Source organism: Micromys minutus (genome assembly GCF_963924665.1).
Source record: "Micromys minutus genome assembly, chromosome: 11".
NCBI lineage: Eukaryota > Metazoa > Chordata > Mammalia > Rodentia > Muridae > Micromys > Micromys minutus.
In genome coordinates this window covers 60,624,274-60,643,942 of record NC_137980.1, presented here as the reverse complement: position 1 = coordinate 60,643,942, position 19,669 = coordinate 60,624,274, and positions in this window count along the sequence as shown.

Genomic DNA, 19,669 nt, shown 5'->3' with positions numbered 1-19,669 from the left:
ACCCTAACACTAACCCTAAAACCCTAAATCCTAAACCCTAAACCCCGAAAAACCCTAAACACTAATTCCAAAAGCACCCTAAACCCTAAACTATAAACACTAAACGCTAAAAAACCCTAAACCCTAAACCCTAAACACTAAACCCTAAACAAGCCTAAACCCTAAAACCATTAACACTATACCCTAAACAACCCTAAACCCTTAACCCTAAACATTATACCCTAAACCCTAAAACACTATACAACCTTAAACCCTAAACCTTAAAATATCCTAAATCATAAATCCTGAACAACCCTAAACACTAAATTATAAACAACCCTAAAAAACCCTAAACAACTCTAAACGCTAAAACCTAAACAACCCTAACCATTAAAAAATCTTAAACGCTAAATTCTATACCCTAAACCTAAACCACCCTAAAACTTAAACAATCCTAAACCCTAAACCTTAAACCATAAGCCCTAAATTTTAAACCATAAATCTAAGAATAACCATAACCCTAACCCTAACCCTAAACCTAAACCTAACCCTAACCCCAACCCTAACCTTAACCCCATAACCCTAACCCTAACCTTAAGCCTAACATAACCCCATAACCCTAACTCTAACCCTAACTCTAACCCTAATGCTAACCCTAACCCTAACCCTAACCCTAACCCTAACCCTAACCCCTTAACCTTAATTCCTAAATCCTAAACCCTGAACAACCATAAATCCTAAACCCTGAACAACCCTAAATCATAAACCCTGAATAACCCTAAACACTAACCTCTAAACAACCCTAAACAACCCTAATCACTAAACCATAAACAACCCTAAACACTAAACCCTAAACAACCCTATACCCTAAACATTAAACACTAAACCCTAAATAACCCTAAACCCTAAACCATTAACACTATACCCTAAACAACACTAAACACTAAACCCAAAAAAACCCTAAAACCTAAACCTTAAACACTAAACCTTAAACAACCTTAAACGCTAAACACTAAACCCTAAACAACCCTAAACTTTTTACCCTAAACACTATACCCTAAACAACCCTAAACCTTAAACAATCCTAAACTCTAAACCCTAAACCCTTAACCTAAACCACCCTAAATCTTAAACAATCATAAACATTAAACCTTAAACCCTAAACACTAAACCCTAAACCCTAAACCTAACAATAACCATAACCCTAACCCTAACCCCTAACCCTTACCCTAACCCTAACCCTAACCCTAATCCTAACCCTAACCCTAACCCTAACCCTAACCCTAACCCTAACACTAACCCTAACCCTAAACCTAATCCTAACCCCAACCTTAACCCTAATCCTAACCCTAACCCTAACCCTAACCGTAACCATAACACTAAACTCTAAACCCTAAACCTAATCCACCCTAAACCTTAAACAATCCTAAACCATAAACCTTAGACCCTAAATCCTAAATCTAACAATAAACCTAAACCTAACCCTAAATCTATCCCTAACCCTAACCCTAACCCTAAACCTAAACCTGACCCTAACCCTAACCCTAATAATAACACTAATCATAACACAAACACTAACCCTAACCCTAACCCTAAACCTAACCCTAATCCTCACACTATCCCTAATCCTAACACTAAACCCTAAACTTTAAATCTAACCATAACCCTAACCCTACCCTTAACCCTAACCCTAACCATATCGCTAAACCTAACCCTGACCCTAATCCTAACACTAACCCTATTTCTAATTCTAACCCTAACATTAATCCTAAACTAAAACGTAACCCCCTAATAATAACCCTAACACTAAACCTAACCCTAACCCTAACCCTAACCCTAACACTAACCCCTAACCCCTAACACTAACCCTAACCCTAACCCCTAACCCTAACCCTAACCCTAACCCTAACCCTAACCCTAACCCTAACCCTAACCCTTACCCTAACACTAACACTAACCTTAACCCTAACCCTAACCTTAACCCTCACCCTAACCCTCACCTTAACCCTAAACCTAACTCTAACACTAACCCTAACACCCTAAATCCTAAAACCTAAACTTCGAAAAACCCTAAACTCTAATTCCAAAAGCACCCTAAACCCTTAACCCTAAACATTATACCCTAAACCCTAAAACACTATACAACTTTAAACCCTAAACCTTAAAATATCCTAAATCATAAATCCTGAACAACCCTAAACACTAAATCATAAACAACCCTAAAAAACCCTAAACAACTCTAAACGCTAAAACCTAAACCACCCTAAACATTAAACAATCTTAAACGCTTAATCCTATACCTTAAAACTAAACCACCCTAAAACTTAAACAATCCTTAACCCTAAACCTTAAACCATAAACCCTAAATTTTAAACCATAAATCTAAGAATAACCATAACCCTAACCCTAACCCTAAACGTAAACCTAACCCTAACCCCAACCATAACCTTAACCCCATAACCCTAACCCTAACCTTAAGCCTTACATAACCCCATAACCCTAACTCTAACCCTAACTCTAACCCTAATGCTAACCCTAACCCTAACCCTAACCCTAACCCTAACCCTAACCCCTTAACCTTAATCCCTAAATCCTAAACCCTGAACAACCATAAATCCTAAACCCTGAACAACCCTAAATCATAAACCCTGAATAACCCTAAACACTAACCTCTAAACAACCCTAAACAACCCTAATCACTAAACCATAAACAACCCTAAACACTAAACCCTAAACAACCCTATACCCTAAACTGTAAACACTAAACCCTAAATAACCCTAAACCCTAAACCATTAACACTATACCCTAAACAACACTAAACACTAAACCCAAAACAAGCCTAAAACCTAAACCTTAAACACTAAACCTTAAACAACCCTAAACCCTAAACACTAAACCCTAAACAACCCTAAACTTTTAACCCTAAACACTATACCCTAAAAAACCCTAAAACTTAAACAATCCTAAACTCTAAACCCTAAACCCTTAACCTAAACCACCCTAAATCTTAAACAATCCTAAACCCTAAACCTTAAACCCTAAACACTAAACCCTAAACCCTAAACCTAACAATAACCATAACCCTAACCCTAACCCCTAACCCTTACCCTAACCCTAACCCTATCCCTAATCCTAACCCTAACCCTAACCCTAACCCTAACCCTAACCCTAACCCTAACCCTAAACCTAATCCTAACCCTAACCTTAACCCTAATCCTAACCCTAACCCTAACCCTAACCCTAACCATAACCCTAACCCTAACCCTAACCCTAACCCTAACCCTAAACCTAATCCTAACCCCAACCTTAACCCTAATCCTAACCCTAACCCTAACCCTAACCGTAACCATAACACTAAACTCTAAACCCTAAACCTAATCCACCCTAAACCTTAAACAATCCTAAACCATAAACCTTAGACCCTAAATCCTAAATCTAACAATAAACCTAAACCTAACCCTAAATCTAACCCTAACCCTAACCCTAACCCTAAACATAACCCTGACCCTAATCCTAACACTAACCCTATTTCTAATTCTAATGCTAACACTAATCCTAAACTTAAACCTAACCCCCTAATAATAACCCTAACCCTAACACTAACCCTAACCCCTAACCCTAACTCTAACCCTAACCCTAACCTAACCCTAACCCTAACCCTAACCCAAACCCTAACACTAACCCCCTAACTTTTACCCTAACCATAACCCTAACCCTAACCCTAACCATTACCATAAACCTAACCCTAACCCTAACCCCATCCCTAACCCTAACCCTAACCGTAACCATAACACTAAACTCTAAACCCTAAACCTATTCCACCCTAAACCTTAAACAATCCTAAACCATAAACCTTAAACCCTAAACCCTAAATCTAACAATAAATCTAAACCTAACCCTAAATCTAACCCTAACCCTATCCCTAACCCTAAACCTAACCCTGACCCTAACCCTAACCCTAATCCTAACACTAACCATAACCCTAACCCTAACACTAACCATAACCTTAACCCTAACCCTAACCCTAACCCTAACCCTAACTCTAACCCTAACCCTAACCCTAACCGTAACCATAATACTAAACTCTAAACCCTAAACCTAATCTACAATAAACCTTAAACAATCCTAAACCTTAAACCTTAAACCCTAAACCCTAAATCTAACAATAAACCTAAACCTAACCCTAAATCTATCCCTAACCCTAACCCTAACCCTAAACCTAAACCTGACCCTAAACCTAACCCTAATAATAACACTAATCATAACCCAAACACTAACCCTAACCCTAAACCTAACCCTAAACCTCACACTATCCCTAATCCTAACACTAAACCCTAAACTTGAAATCTAACCATAACCCTAACCCTACCCATAACCCTAACCCTAACCATATCGCTAAACCTAACCCTGACCCTAATCCTAACACTAACCCTATTTCTAATTCTAACCCTAACACTAATCCTAAACTAAAACGTAACCCCCTAATAATAACCCTAACACTAAACCTAACCCTAACCCTAACACTAACCCCTAACCCCATACACTAACCCTAACCCTAACCCCTAACCCTAACCCTAACCATAACCCTAACCTTAACCCTAACCCTAACCCTAACCCTAACACTATCCCTAACCCTAACCCTTACCCTAACACTAACACTAACCTTAACCCTAACCCTAACCTTAACCCTCACCCTAACCCTCACCTTAACCCTAAACCTAACTCTAACCCTAACCCTAACACCCTAAATCCTAAACCCTAAACTTCGAAAAACCCTAAACACTAATTCCAAAAGCACCCTAAACCCTTAACCCTAAACATTATACCCTAAACCCTAAAACACTATACAACTTTAAACCCTAAACCTTAAAATATCCTAAATCATAAATCCTGAACAACCCTAAACACTAAATCATAAACAACCCTAAAAAACCCTAAACAACTCTAAACGCTAAAACCTAAACCACCCTAAACATTAAACAATCTTAAACGCTAAACCCTACACCTTAAACCTAAACAACCCTAAAACTTAAACAATCCTTAACCCTAAACCTTAAACCATGAACCCTAAATTTTAAACCATAAATCTAAGAATAACCATAACCCTAACCCTAACCCTAAACCTAAACCTAACCCTAACCCCAACCCTAACCTTAACCCCATAACCCTAACCCTAACCTTAAGCCTTACATAAACCCATAACCCTAACTCTAACCCTAACTCTAACCCTAATGCTAACCCTAACCCTAACCCTAACCCTAACCCTAACCCCTTAACCTTAATCCCTAAATCCTAAACCCTGAACAACCATAAATCCTAAACTCTGAACAACCCTAAATCATAAACCCTGAATAACCCTAAACACTAACCTCTAAACAACCCTAAACAACCCTAATCACTAAACCATAAACAACCCTAAACACTAAACCCTAAACAACCCTATACCCTAAACTGTAAACACTAAACCCTAAATAACCCTAAACCCTAAACCATTAACACTATACCCTAAACAACACTAAACCCTAAACCCAAAACAAGCCTAAAACCTAAACCTTAAACACTAATCCTTAAAAAACCCTAAACCCTAAACACTAAACCCTAAACAACCCTAAACTTTTAACCCTAAACACTATACCCTAAAAAACCCTAAAACTTAAACAATCCTAAACTCTAAACCCTAAAACCTTAACCTATACCACCCTAAATCTTAAACAATCCTAAACCCTAAACCTTAAACCCTAAACACTAAACCCTAAACCCTAAACCTAACAATAACCATCACCCTAACCCTAACCCCTAACACTTACCCTAACCCTAACCCTAACCCTAATCCTAACCCTAACCCTAACCATAACCCTAACCCTAACCCTAACCCTAACCCTAAACCTAATCCTAACCCTAACCTTAACCCTAATCCTAACCCTAACCCTAACCCTAACCCTAACCCTATCCCTAACCCTAACCCTTACCCTAACACTAACACTAACCTTAACCCTAACCCTAACCTTAACCCTCACCCTAACCCTCACCTTAACCCTAAACCTAACCCTAATACTAACCCTAACACCCTAAATCCTGAACCCTAAACCCCGAAAAACCCTAAACACTAATACCAAAAGCACCCTAAACCCTAAACTATAAACACTAAACGCTAAAAAACCCTAAACCATAAACCCTAAACACTAAACCCTAAACAAGCCTAAACCCTAAAACCATTAACGCTATACCCTAAACAACCCTAAACCCTTAACCCTAAACATTATACCCTAAACCCTAAAACACTATACAACCTTAAACCCTAAACCTTAAAATATCCTAAATCATAAATCCTGAACAACCCTAAACACTAAATTATAAACAACCCTAAAAAACCCTAAACAACTCTAAACGCTAAAACCTAAACAACCCTAACCATTAAACAATCTTAAACGCTAAACCCTATACCCTAAACCTAAACCACCCTAAAACTTAAACAATCCTAAACCCTAAACCTTAAACCATAAACCCTAAATTTTAAACGATAAATCTAAGAATAACCATAACCCTAACCCTAACCCTAAACCTATACCTAACCCTAACCCCAACCCTAACCTTAACCCCATAACCCTAACCCTAACCTTAAGCCTAACATAACCCCATAACCTTAACTCTAACCCTGACTCTAACCCTAATGCTAACCCTAACCCTTACCCTAACCCTAACCTTAACCCCTTAACCTTGATCCCCCAAGGGCCCTAACATCGGCCCTACCATCGGCCCTAGCAACGGCCCTAGCAACGGCCCTAACAACGGCCCTAGCAACGGCCCTAACAAGGGCCCTAACCACGGACCTAGCAACGGCCCTAGCAACGGCCCTAGCAACGGCCCTAATAACGGCCCTAGCAACGGCCCTAGCAACGGCCCTAGCAACGGCCCTAGCAACGGCCCAAACAAGGGCCCTAACAACGGCCCTAGCAACGGCCCTAGCAACGGCCCTAGCAACGGCCCTAACAAGGGCCCTACCAACGGCCCAAACAAGGGCCCTAACAACGGCCCAAACAAGGGCCCTAACAACGGCCCTAACAACGGCCCTAGCAACGGCCCTAGCAACGGCCCTAACAAGGGCCCTAGCAACGGACCTAACAAGGGCCGTAGCAACGGCCCTAGCAACAGCCCTAGCAACGGCCCTAGCAACGGCCCTAACAAGGGCCCTAGCAACGGACCTAACAAGGGCCCTAGCAACGGCCCTAGCAACGGCCCTAGCAACGGCCCTAGCAACGGCCCTAACAAGGGCCCAAACAAGGGCCCTAGCAAAGGCCCAAACAAGGGCCCTAGCAACGGCCCTAACAACAGCCCTAGCAACGGCCCTAACAAGGGCCCAAACAACGGCCCTAACAACGACCCTTGCAACGGCCCTAGCAACGGCCCTAGCAACAGCTTTAGCAACGGCCCTAACAACGGACCTAGCAACGGCCCTAACAAGGGCCCTAGCAACGGCCCTAGCAACGGCCTTAGCAACGGCCCTAACAAGGGCTCTAGCAACGACCCTAACAACGGCCCTTGCAACGGCCCTAGCAAAGGCCCTAGCAACGGCCCTAGCAACGGCCCTAGCAACGGCCCTAACAAGGGCCCTAACCACGGCCCTATCAACGGCCCTAGACACGGCCCTAGAAACGGCCCTAGAAACGGCCCTAACAAGGGCCCTAGCAACGGCCCTAACAAGGGCCCTAGCAACGGCCCTAAAAAGGGCCCTAGCAAAGGCCCTAGCAACGGCCCTAGAAACGGCCCTATCAAGGGCCCTAGAAACGGCCCTAACAAGGGCCCTAGCAACGGCCCTAACAAGGGCCCTAGCAACGGCCCTAACAAGAGCCCTAGCAACGGCCCTAAAAAGGGCCCTAGCAACGGCCCTAACAAGGGCCCTAGCAACGGCCCTAACAAGGGCCCTAGCAACGGCCCTAACAAGGGCCCTAGCAACGGCCCTAACAACGGCCCTAGCAACGGCCCTAACAACGGCCCTAGCAACGGCCCTAGCAACGGCCCTAGCAACGGCCCTAGCAACGGCCCTAACAAGGGCCCTAACCACGGCCCTAGCAACGGCCCTAGCAACGGCCCTAGCAACGGCCCTAGCAACGGCCCTAACAAAGGCCCTAGCAACGGCCCTAGCAACGGCCCAAACAACGGCCCTAACCACGGCCATAGCAACGGCCCTAGCAACGGCTTTAACAACGGCCCTAGCAACGGCCCTAACAACGGCCTTACCAAAGGCCCTAGCCACGGCACTTGCAACGGCCCTAACAAGGTCCCTAGCAACGGCCCTACCAACGGCCCTAGCAACGGCCCTAGCAACGGCCCTAACAAGGGCCCTAGCAACGGCCCTAGCAACGGCCCTAGCAACGGACCTAACAACGGCCCTAGCAGCGGCCCTAGAAACGGCCCTAGCAACAGCCCTAAAAAGGGCCCTAGCAACGGCCCTAACAACGGCCCTTGCAACGGCCCTAGCAACGGCCCTAGCAACAGCCCTAACAACGGCCCTAACAACGGCCCTAGCAACGGCCCTAGCAACGGCCCTAACAACGGCCCTAGCAACGGCCCTAGCAACGGCCCTAGCAACGGCCCTAGCAACGGCCCTAGCAACGGCCCTAACAAAGGCCCTAGCAACGGCCCTAGCAACGGCCCTAACAACTGCCCTAACCACGGCCCTAGCAACGGCCCTAGCAACGGCCCTAACAAGGGCCCTAGCAACGGCCCTAGCAACGGCCCTAACAACGGCCGTAACAACGGCCCTAGCAACGGCCCTAGCAACGGCCCTAACAAGGGCCCTAGCAACGGCCCTAACAAGGGCCCTAGCAACGGCCCTAACAAGGGCCCTAGCAACGGCCCTAGCAACGACCCTAGCAACGGCCCTAAAAACGGCCCTAGCAACGGCCCTACCAACGGCCCTAACAACGGCCCTAACAACGGCCCTAGCAACGGCCCTAGCAACGGCCCTACCAACGGCCCTACCAACGGCCCTAACAACGGCCCTAGCAACGGCCCTAACAACGGCCCTAGCAATGGCCCTAGCAACGGCCCTAACAAGGGCCCTAGCAACGGCCCTAACAAGGGCCCTAGCAACGGCCCTAACAAGGGCCCTAGCAACGGCCCTAACAAGGGCCCTAGCAACGGCCCTAACAAGGGCCCTAGCAACGGCCCTAACATGGGCCCTAGCAACGGCCCTAGCAACGGCCCTAACAAGGGCCCTAGCAACGGCCATAACAACGGCCTTTGAAACGGCCCTAGCAACGGCCCTAGCAACGGCCCTAACAAGGGCCCTAGCAACGGCCTAAACAAGGGCCCTAACAACGACCCTAACAACGGCCCTAGCAACGGCCCTAGCAACGGCACTACCAACGGCCCTACCAACGGCCCTAACAAGGGCCCTAGCAACGGCCCTAACAACGGCCTTTGAAACGGCCCTAGCAACGGCCCTAGCAACGGCCCTAACAAGGGCCCTAGCAACGGCCCTAGCAACGGCCCTAACAACGGCCCTAGCAACGGCCCTACCAACGGCCCTAACAACGGCCCTAACAACGGCCCTAGCAACGGCCCTAGCAACGGCCCTAGCAACAGCCCTAACAAGGGCCCTAGCAACGGCCCTACCAACGGCCCTACCAACGGCCCTAACAACGAGCCTAGCAACGGCCCTAGCAACGGCCCAAGCAACGGCCCTAACAACGGCCCTAGCAACGGCCCTAACCAGGGCCCTAGCAACGGCCCTAACCAGGGCCCTAGCAACGGCCCTAGCAACGGCCCTAGAAACGGCCCTAGCTACGGCCCTAGCAACGGCCCTAACAAGGGCCATAGCAACGGCCCTAGCAACGGCCCTAGCAACGGCCCTAGCAATGGCCCTAGCCACGGCCCTAACAAGGGCCCTAGCAACGGCCCTAGCAACGGCCCTGACAACGGCCCTAGCAACGGCCCTAGCAACGGCCCTAGCAACGGCCCGAGCAACGGCCCTAACAAGGGCCCTAGCAACGGCCCTAACAACGGCCCTTGAAACGGCCCTAGGAAAAACCCTAGCAACGGCCCTAGCAACGGCCCTAGCAACGGCCCTAACAACGGCACTTGCAACGGCCCTAGCAACGGCCCTAGCAACGGCCCTACCAACGGCCCTAACAAGGGCCCTAACAACGGCCCTAGCAACGGCCCTAGCAACGGCCCTAGAAACGGCCCTAGCAACGGACCTAGCAACGGCCCTAACAACGGCACTAGCAACGGCCCTAAAAAGGGCCCTAGCAACGGCCCTAGCAACGGCCCTAGAAACGGCCCTAACAAGGGCCCTAGCAACGGCCCTAACAAGGGCCCTAGCAACGGCCCTAACAAGGGCCCTAGCAACGGCCCTAGCAACGGCCCTAGCAACGGCCCTAGCTATGGCACTAGCAACGGCCCTAACAAGGGCCCTAACAACGTCCCTAGCAACGGCCCTAGCAACGGCCCTAACAAGGGCCCTAGCAACGGCCCTAGCAACGGCCCTAGCAACGGACCTAACAACGGCCCTAGCAACGGCCCTAGAAACGGCCCTAGCAACGGCCCTAAAAAGGGCCCTAGCAACGGCCCTAACAACGGCCCTTGCAACGGCCCTAGCAACAGCCCTAACAACGGCCCTAACAACGGCCCTAGCAACGGCCCTAGCAACGGCCCTAACAACGGCCCTAGCAACGGCCCTAGCAACGGCCCTAGCAACGGCCCTAACAAGGGCCCTAACCACGGCCCTAGCAACGGCCCTAGCAACGGCCCTAGCAACGGCCCTAGCAACGGCCCTAACAAAGGCCCTAGCAACGGCCCTAGCAACGGCCCAAACAACGGCCCTAACCACGGCCATAGCAACGGCCCTAGCAACGGCTTTAACAACGGCCCTAGCAACGGCCCTAACAACAGCCCTAGCAACGACCCTAGCAACGGCCCTAGCAACGGCCTTACCAAAGGCCCTAGCCACGGCACTTGCAACGGCCCTAACAAGGTCCCTAGCAACGGCCCTAGCAACGGCCCTAGCAACGGCCCTAGCAACGGACCTAACAACGGCCCTAGCAGCGGCCCTAGAAACGGCCCTAGCAACAGCCCTAAAAAGGGCCCTAGCAACGGCCCTAACAACGGCCCTTGCAACGGCCCTAGCAACGGCCCTAGCAACAGCCCTAACAACGGCCGTAACAACGGCCCTAGCAACGGCCCTAGCAACGGCCCTAACAACGGCCCTAGCAACGGCCCTAGCAACGGCCCTAGCAACGGCCCTAGCAACGGCCCTAGCAACGGCCCTAACAAAGGCCCTAGCAACGGCCCTAGCAACGGCCCTAACAAGGGCCCTAGCAACGGCCCTAGCAACGGCCCTAACAACGGCCGTAACAACGGCCCTAGCAACGGCCCTAGCAACGGCCCTAACAAGGGCCCTAGCAACGGCCCTAACAAGGGCCCTAGCAACGGCCCTAACAAGGGCCCTAGCAACGGCCCTAAAAACGGCCCTAACAACGGCCCTACCAACGGCCCTAACAACGGCCCTAACAACGGCCCTAGCAACGGCCCTAGCAACGGCCCTAGTAACGGCCCTAACAAGGGCCCTAGCAACGGCCCTAACAAGGGCCCTAGCAACGGCCCTAACAAGGGCCCTAGCAACGGCCCTAACAAGGGCCCTAGCAACGGCCCTAACAAGGGCCCTAGCAACGGCCCTAACATGGGCCCTAGCAACGGCCCTAGCAACGGCCCTAACAAGGGCCCTAGCAACGGCCATAACAACGGCCTTTGAAACGGCCCTAGCAACGGCCCTAGCAACGGCCCTAACAAGGGCCCTAGCAACGGCCTAAACAAGGGCCCTAACAACGACCCTAACAACGGCCCTAGCAACGGCCCTAGCAACGGCACTACCAACGGCCCTACCAACGGCCCTAACAAGGGCCCTAGCAACGGCCCTAACAACGGCCTTTGAAACGGCCCTAGCAACGGCCCTAGCAACGGCCCTAACAAGGGCCCTAGCAACGGCCCTAGCAACGGCCCTAACAACGGCCCTAGCAACGGCCCTACCAACGGCCCTAACAACGGCCCTAACAACGGCCCTAGCAACGGCCCTAGCAACGGCCCTAGCAACAGCCCTAACAAGGGCCCTAGCAACGGCCCTACCAACGGCCCTACCAACGGCCCTAACAACGAGCCTAGCAACGGCCCTAGCAACGGCCCAAGCAACGGCCCTAACAACGGCCCTAGCAACGGCCCTAACCAGGGCCCTAGCAACGGCCCTAACCAGGGCCCTAGCAACGGCCCTAGCAACGGCCCTAGAAACGGCCCTAGCTACGGCCCTAGCAACGGCCCTAACAAGGGCCATAGCAACGGCCCTAGCAACGGCCCTAGCAACGGCCCTAGCAATGGCCCTAGCCACGGCCCTAACAAGGGCCCTAGCAACGGCCCTAGCAACGGCCCTGACAACGGCCCTAGCAACGGCCCTAGCAACGGCCCTAGCAACGGCCCGAGCAACGGCCCTAACAAGGGCCCTAGCAACGGCCCTAACAACGGCCCTTGAAACGGCCCTAGGAAAAACCCTAGCAACGGCCCTAGCAACGGCCCTAGCAACGGCCCTAACAACGGCACTTGCAACGGCCCTAGCAACGGCCCTAGCAACGGCCCTACCAACGGCCCTAACAAGGGCCCTAGCAACGGCCCTAGCAACGGCCCTAGCAACGGCCCTAACAAGGGCCCTAGCCACGGCCCTAACAAGGGACCTAGCAACGGCCCTAGCAACGGCCCTAACAAGGGCCCTAGCAACGGCCCTAGCAACGGCCCTAGCAACGGCCCTAGCAATGGCCCAAAAAAGGGCCCTAGAAACGGCCATAGCAACGGCCTTTGAAACGGCCCTAGCAACGGCCCTAGCAACGGCCCTAACAAGGGCCCTAGCAACGGCCCAAACAAGGGCCCTAGCAACGGCTCTAACAACAGCCTTTGAAATTGCCCTAGCAACGGCCCTAACAACGGCCCTAACAAGGGCCCTAGCAACGGCCCTAGCTACGGCCCTAGCAACGGCCCTAGCAACGGCCCTAGCAACGGCCCTAGCACCGGCCCTAACAACGGCCCTAGTAACGGCCCTAACAAGGGCCCTAGCAACGGCCCTAACAACGGCCCTTGAAACGGCCCTAGGAACAACCCTAGCAACGGCCCTAGCAACGGCCCTAGCAACGGCCCTAACAAGGGCCCTAGCAACGGCCCTAACAATGGCCTTTGAAACGGCCCTAGCAACGGCCCTAGCAACGGCCCTAACAAGGGCCCTAGCAACGGCCCAAACAAGGGCCCTAACAACGACCCTAACAACGGCCCTAGCAACGGCCCTAGCAACGGCCCTAACAAGGGCCCTAGCAACGGCCCTAGCAACGGCCCTAACAACGGCCCTAGCAACGGCCCTAGCAACGGCCCTAACAAGGGCCCTAACAACGGCCGTAACAACGGCCCTAGCAATGGCCCTAGCAAGGGCCCTAACAAGGGCCCTAGCAACGGCCCTATAAGGGCCCTAGCAACGGCCCTAACAAGGGCCCTAGCAACAGCCCTAACAAGGGCCCTACCAACGGCCCTAGCAACGGCCCTAGTAACGGCCCTAGCTGCGGCCCTAGCAACGGCCCTAACAAGGGCCCTAGCAATGGCCCTAGCAACGGCCCTAGCAACGGCCCTAGCAACGGCCCTAACAAGGGCCCTAGCAACGGAGCTAGCAACGGCCCTAGCAACGGACCTAACAACAGCCCTAACAACGGCCCTTGCAACGGCCCTAGCAACGGCCCTAGCAACGGCCCTAACAATGGCTCTAGCAACGGCCCTACCAACGGCCCTAACAATGGCCCTAGAAACGGCCCTAGCAACGGCCCTAGCAACGGCCCTAGCAACGGCCCTAACAAGGGCCCTAGCAACGGCCCTAACAAGGTCCCTAGCAACGGCCGTAACAAGGGCCCTAGCAACGGCCCTAACAAGGGCCCTAGCAACGGCCCTAGCAACGGCCCTAGCAACGGCCCTAGAAACGGCCCTAACATGGGCCCTAGCAACGGCCCTAGCAACGGCCCTAACAACGGTCCTAGCAACGGCCCTAACAAGGGCCCTAGCAACGGCCCTAACATCGGCCCTTGAAACGGCCCTAGGAACAACCCTAGCAACGGCCTTTGCAACGGCCCTAGCAACGGCCCTAGCAATGGCCCTAGCAACGGCCCTACCAACGGACCTAGCAACGGCCCTAGCAACGGCCCTAGCAACGGCCCTAACAAGGGCCCTAGCAACGGCCCTAAAAAGGGCCCTAGCAACGGCCCTAACAAGCGCCCTAACAACGGCCCTAGCAACGGCCCTAGCAACGGCCCTAGCTTCGGCCCAACAACGGCCCTAAAAAGGGTCCTAGCAACGGCCCTAACAACGGCCCTAGCAACGGCCCTAACAAGGGCCCTAGCAACGGCCCTAGAAACGGCCCCAACAAGGGCCCTAGCAACGGCCCTAGCAACGGCCCTAGCTACGGCCCTAGCAACGGCCCTTAAAAGAGCCCTAGCAACGGCCCTAGCAACGGCCCTAGCAACGGCCCTAGCAACGGCCCTAACAAGGGCCCTAGCAACGGCCCTAGCAACGGCCCTCACAAGGGCCCTAGCAACGGCCCTAGCAACGGCCCTAACAACGGCCCTAGCAACGGCCCTAACAAAGGCCCTAGCAACGGCCCTAACAACGGCCCTTGAAACGGCCCTAGGAACAACCCTAGCAACGGCCCTAGCAACGGCCCTAGCAACGGCCCTAACAAGGGCCCTATCAACGGCCCTAACAAGGGCCCTAGCAACGGCCCAAACAAGGGCCCTAGCAACGGCCCTAACAAGGGCCCTAGCAACGGCCCTAACAAGGGCCCTAACAACGGCCCTAGCAACGGCCCTAGCAACGGCCCTTACAACGGCCCTAGCAACGGCCCTAGCAACGGCCCTAACAACGGCCCTATCAATGGCCCTAGCAACGGCCTTAGCAACGGCCCTAGCAACGGCCCTAACAAGGGCCCTAGCAACGGCCCTAACAACGGCCTTTGAAACGGCCCTAGCAACGGCCTTTGAAACGGCCCTAGCAACGGCCCTAGCAACGGCCCTAACAAGGGCCCTAGCAACGGCCCTAACAACGGCCCTAGCAACGGCCCTAACAACGGCCTTTGAAACGGCCCTAGCAACGGCCCTAACAAGGGCCCTAGCAACGGCCCTAGCAACGGCCCTAGCTACGGCCCTAGCAACGGCCCTAACAAGGGCCCTAGCAACGGCCCTAGCAACGGCCCTAGCTACGGCCCTAACAAGGGCCCTAGCAACGGCCCTAGTAATGGCCCTAACAAGGGCCGTAGCAACGGCCCTAACAAGGGCCCTAGCAACGGCCCGAACAAGGGCCCTAGCAACGGCCCTAGCAACGGCCCTAACAAGGGCCGTAGCAACGGCCCTAACAAGGGCCCTAGCAACGGCCCTAACAAGGGCCCTAGCAACGGCCCTAGTAACGGCCCTAAAAAGGGCCGTAGCAACGGCCCTAGCAACGGCCCTACCAACGGCCCTAGCAACGGCCCTAGCAACGGCCCTAGCAACGGCCCTAACAAGGGCCCTTGCAACGGCCCTAACAAGGGCCCTAGCAACGGCCCTAACAAGGGCCCTAGCAACGGCCCAGGCAACGGCCCTAGCAACGGCCCTAGCAACGGCCCTAACAAGGGCCCTAGCAACGGCCCTAGCAACGGCCCTAGCAACGGCCCTAACAAGGGCCCTAGCAACGGCCCTAGCAACGGCCCCAACAAGGGCCCTAGCAAAGGCCCTAGCAACGGCCCTAGCTACGGCCCTAGCAACGGCCCTTAAAAGGGCCCTAGCAAAGGCCCTAGCAACGGCCCTAGCAACGGCCCTAGCAACGGCCCTAACAAGGGCCCTAGCAACGGCCCCTGAAAAGGCCCTAACAAGGGCCCTAGCAACGGCCCTAGAAACGGCCCTAACAACGGCCCTAGCAACGGCCCTAGCAACGGCCCTAACAACGGCCCTAGCAACGGCCCTAACAAGGGCCCTAGCAACGGCCCTAACAACGGCCCTTGAAACGGCCCTAGGAACAACCCTAGAAACGGCCCTAGCAACGGCCCTAGCAACGGCCCTAACAACGGCCCTAGCAACGGCCCTAACAAGGGCCCTAGCAACGGCCCTAACAACAGCCCTTGAAACGGCCCTAGCAACGGCCCTAGCAACGGCCCTAACAAGGGCCCTATCAACGGCCCTAACAAGGGCCCTAGCAACGGCCCAAACAAAGGCCCTAGCAACGGCCCTAGCAACGGCCCTAGCAACGGCCCTTACAACGGCCCTAACAACGGCCTTGACAACGGTCCAAAAAACGGTTCTGACAACGGACCTAACAACGGCCCTAGCAACGGCCCTAACAACGGCCCTAGCAATGGCCCTAACAAGGGCCCTAGCAACGGCCCTAACAACGGCCCTTGCAACGGCCCTAGCAACGGGCCTAGCAACGGCCCTAGCAACGGCCCTAACAACGGCCCTAGCAACGACCCTAGCAACGGCCCTAACGAGGACCCTAGCAACGGCCCTAACAAGGGCCCTAGCAACGGCCCTAACAACGGCCCTTGAAACGGCCCTAGGAACAACCCTAGCAACGGCCCTAACAAGGGCCCTAGCAACGGCCCTAGCAACAGCCCTAGCAACGGCCCTAGCTACGGCCCTAGCAACGGCCCTATCAAGGGCCCTAGCAACGGCCCTAGCAACGGACCTAACAAGGGCCCTATCAAACTGCCCTAACAACGGCCCTAGCAACGGCCCTAGCAACGGCCCTAACAAGGGCCCTAACAACGGCCCTAACAAGGGCCCTAGCAACGGCCCTAACAAGGGCCCTAGCAACGGCCCTAGCAACGGCCCTAGCAACGGCCCTAGCAACGGCCCTAGCAACGGCCCTAGCAACGGCCCTAGCAACGGCCCTAACAACGGCCCTAGCAACGGCCCTAGCAACGGCCCTAGCAACGGCCCTAGCAACGGCCCTAGCGACGGCCCTAGCAACGGCCCTAGCGAAGGCCCTAACAATGGCCCTAGCGACGGCCCTAACAACGGCCCTAACGACGGCACTAGCAACGGCCCTAACAACGGCCCAAACAACGGCCCTAGCAACGGCACTAGCAACGGCCCTAGCAACGGCCCTAACAACGGCCCTAGCAACGGCCCTAACAACGGCCCTAGCAACGGCCCAAACAACGGCCCTAGCAACGGCCCTAGCAACGGCCCTAACAACGGCCCTAGCAACGGCCCTACCAACGGCCCTAACAACGGCCCTAGCAACGGCCCTAGCAACGGCCCTAACAACGGCCCTAGCAACGGCCCTAGCAACGGCCCAAACAAGGGCCCTAGCAACGGCCCTAACAAAAGCCCTAGCAACGGCCCTAACAAGGGCCCTAGCAACGGCCCTAACAAGGGCCCAAGCAACGGTTCTAACAAGGGTCCTAGCAACGGCCCTAGCAACGGCCCTAGCAACGGCCCTAGCTACGGCCCTAGCAACGGCCCTAACAAGGGCCCAAGCAACGGCCCTAGCAACAGCTCTAGCAACGGCCCTAGCAACGGCCCTAACAAGGGCCCTAGCAACGGCCCTAGCAACGGCCCTAACAAGGGCCCTAGCAACGGCCCTAGCAACGGCCCTAACAACGGCCCTAGCAACGGCCCTAGCAACGGCCCTAACAACGGCCCTAGCAACGGCCCTAACAAGGGCCCTAGCAACTGCCCTAACAACGGCCCTTGAAACGGCCCTAGGAACAACCCTAGCAACGGCCCTAGCAACGGCCCTAGCAACTGCCCTAACAATGGCCCTAGCAACGGCCCTAACAAGGGCCCTAGCAACGGCCCTAACAACAGCCTTTGAAACGGCCCTAGCAACGGCCCTAGCAACGGCCCTAACAACGGCCCTAGCAACGGCCCTAACAACGGCCCTTGCAACGGCCCTAGCAACGGCCCTAGCAACGGCCCTAGCAACGGCCCTAACAACGGCCCTAGCAAAGACCCTAGCAACGGCCCTAACGAGGACCCTAGCAACGGCCCTAACAAGGGCCCTAGCAACGGCCCTAACAACGGCCCTTGAAACGGCCCTAGGAACAACCCTAGCAACGGCCCTAACAAGGGCCCTAGCAACGGCCCTAGCAACAGCCCTAGCAACGGCCCTAGCTACGGCCCTAGCAACGGCCCTAACAAGGGCCCTAGCAACGGCCCTAGCAAAGGACCTAACAACGGCCCTAGCAACGGCCCTAGCAACGGCCCTAGCAACGGCCCTAAAGAGGGCCCTAGCAACGGCCCTAACAAGGGCCCTATCAAACTGCCCTAACAACGGCCCTAGCAACGGCCCTAGCAACGGCCCTAACAAGGGCCCTAACAACGGCCCTAACAAGGGCCCTAGCAACGGCCCTAACAAGGGCCCTAGCAACGGCCCTAGCAACGGCCCTAGCAACGGCCCTAGCAACGGCCCTAGCAACGGCCCTAGCAACGGCCCTAGCAACGGCCCTAACAACGGCCCTAGCAACGGCCCTAGCAACGGCCCTAGCAACGGCCCTAGCAACGGCCCTAGCGACGGCCCTAGCAACGGCCCTAGCGACGGCCCTAACAAGGGCCCTAGCGAAGGCCCTAACAACGGCCCTAGCGACGGCCCTAACAACGGCCCTAACGACGGCACTAGCAACGGCCCTAACGACGGCCCAAACAACGGCCCTAGCAACGGCACTAGCAACGGCCCTAGCAACGGCCCTAACAACGGCCCTAGCAACGGCCCTAACAACGGCCCTAGCAACGGCCCAAACAACGGCCCTAGCAACGGCCCTAGCAACGGCCCTAACAACGGCCCTAGCAACGGCCCTACCAATGGCCCTAACAACGGCCCTAGCAACGGCCCTAGCAACGGCCCTAACAACGGCCCTAGCAACGGCCCTAGCAACGGCCCAAACAAGGGCCCTAGCAACGGCCCTAACAAAAGCCCTAGCAACGGCCCTAACAAGGGCCCTAGCAACGGCCCTAACAAGGGCCCAAGCAACGGTTCTAACAAGGGTCCTAGCAACGGCCCTAGCAACGGCCCTAGCAACGGCCCTAGCTACGGCCCTAGCAACGGCCCTAACAAGGGCCCTAGCAACGGCCCTAACAAGGGCCCTAGCAACGGCCCAAACAAAGGCCCTAGCAACGGCCCTAGCAACGGCCCTAAAAACTTAAACAATCCTAAACCCTAAACCTTAAACCATAAACCCTAAATTTTAAACCATAAATCTAAGAATAACCATAACCCTAACCCTAACCCTAAACTTAACCCCATAACCCTAACCCTAACCCTCACCCTAACCCTAACACTAACCCTAACCCTAACCCTAACCCTAACAATAACCCTAACCCTAATCCTAACCCTAACCCTAACCCTAACCCTAACCCCTAACCCTAACCCTAACCCTAACCCTAACCTTACCCTAACCCTAACCCTAACCCTAACCCTAAACCTAACCCTAACCTTAACCCTAATCCTAACCCTAACCGTAACCATAACACTAAACTCTAAACCCTAAACCTAATCCACCCTAAACCTTAAACAATACTAAACCATAAACCGTAGACCCTAAACCCTAAATCTAACAATAAACCTAAACCTAATCCTAAATCTAACCCTAACCCTAAACCTAACCCTGACCCTAATCCTAACACTAACCCTATTTCTAATTCT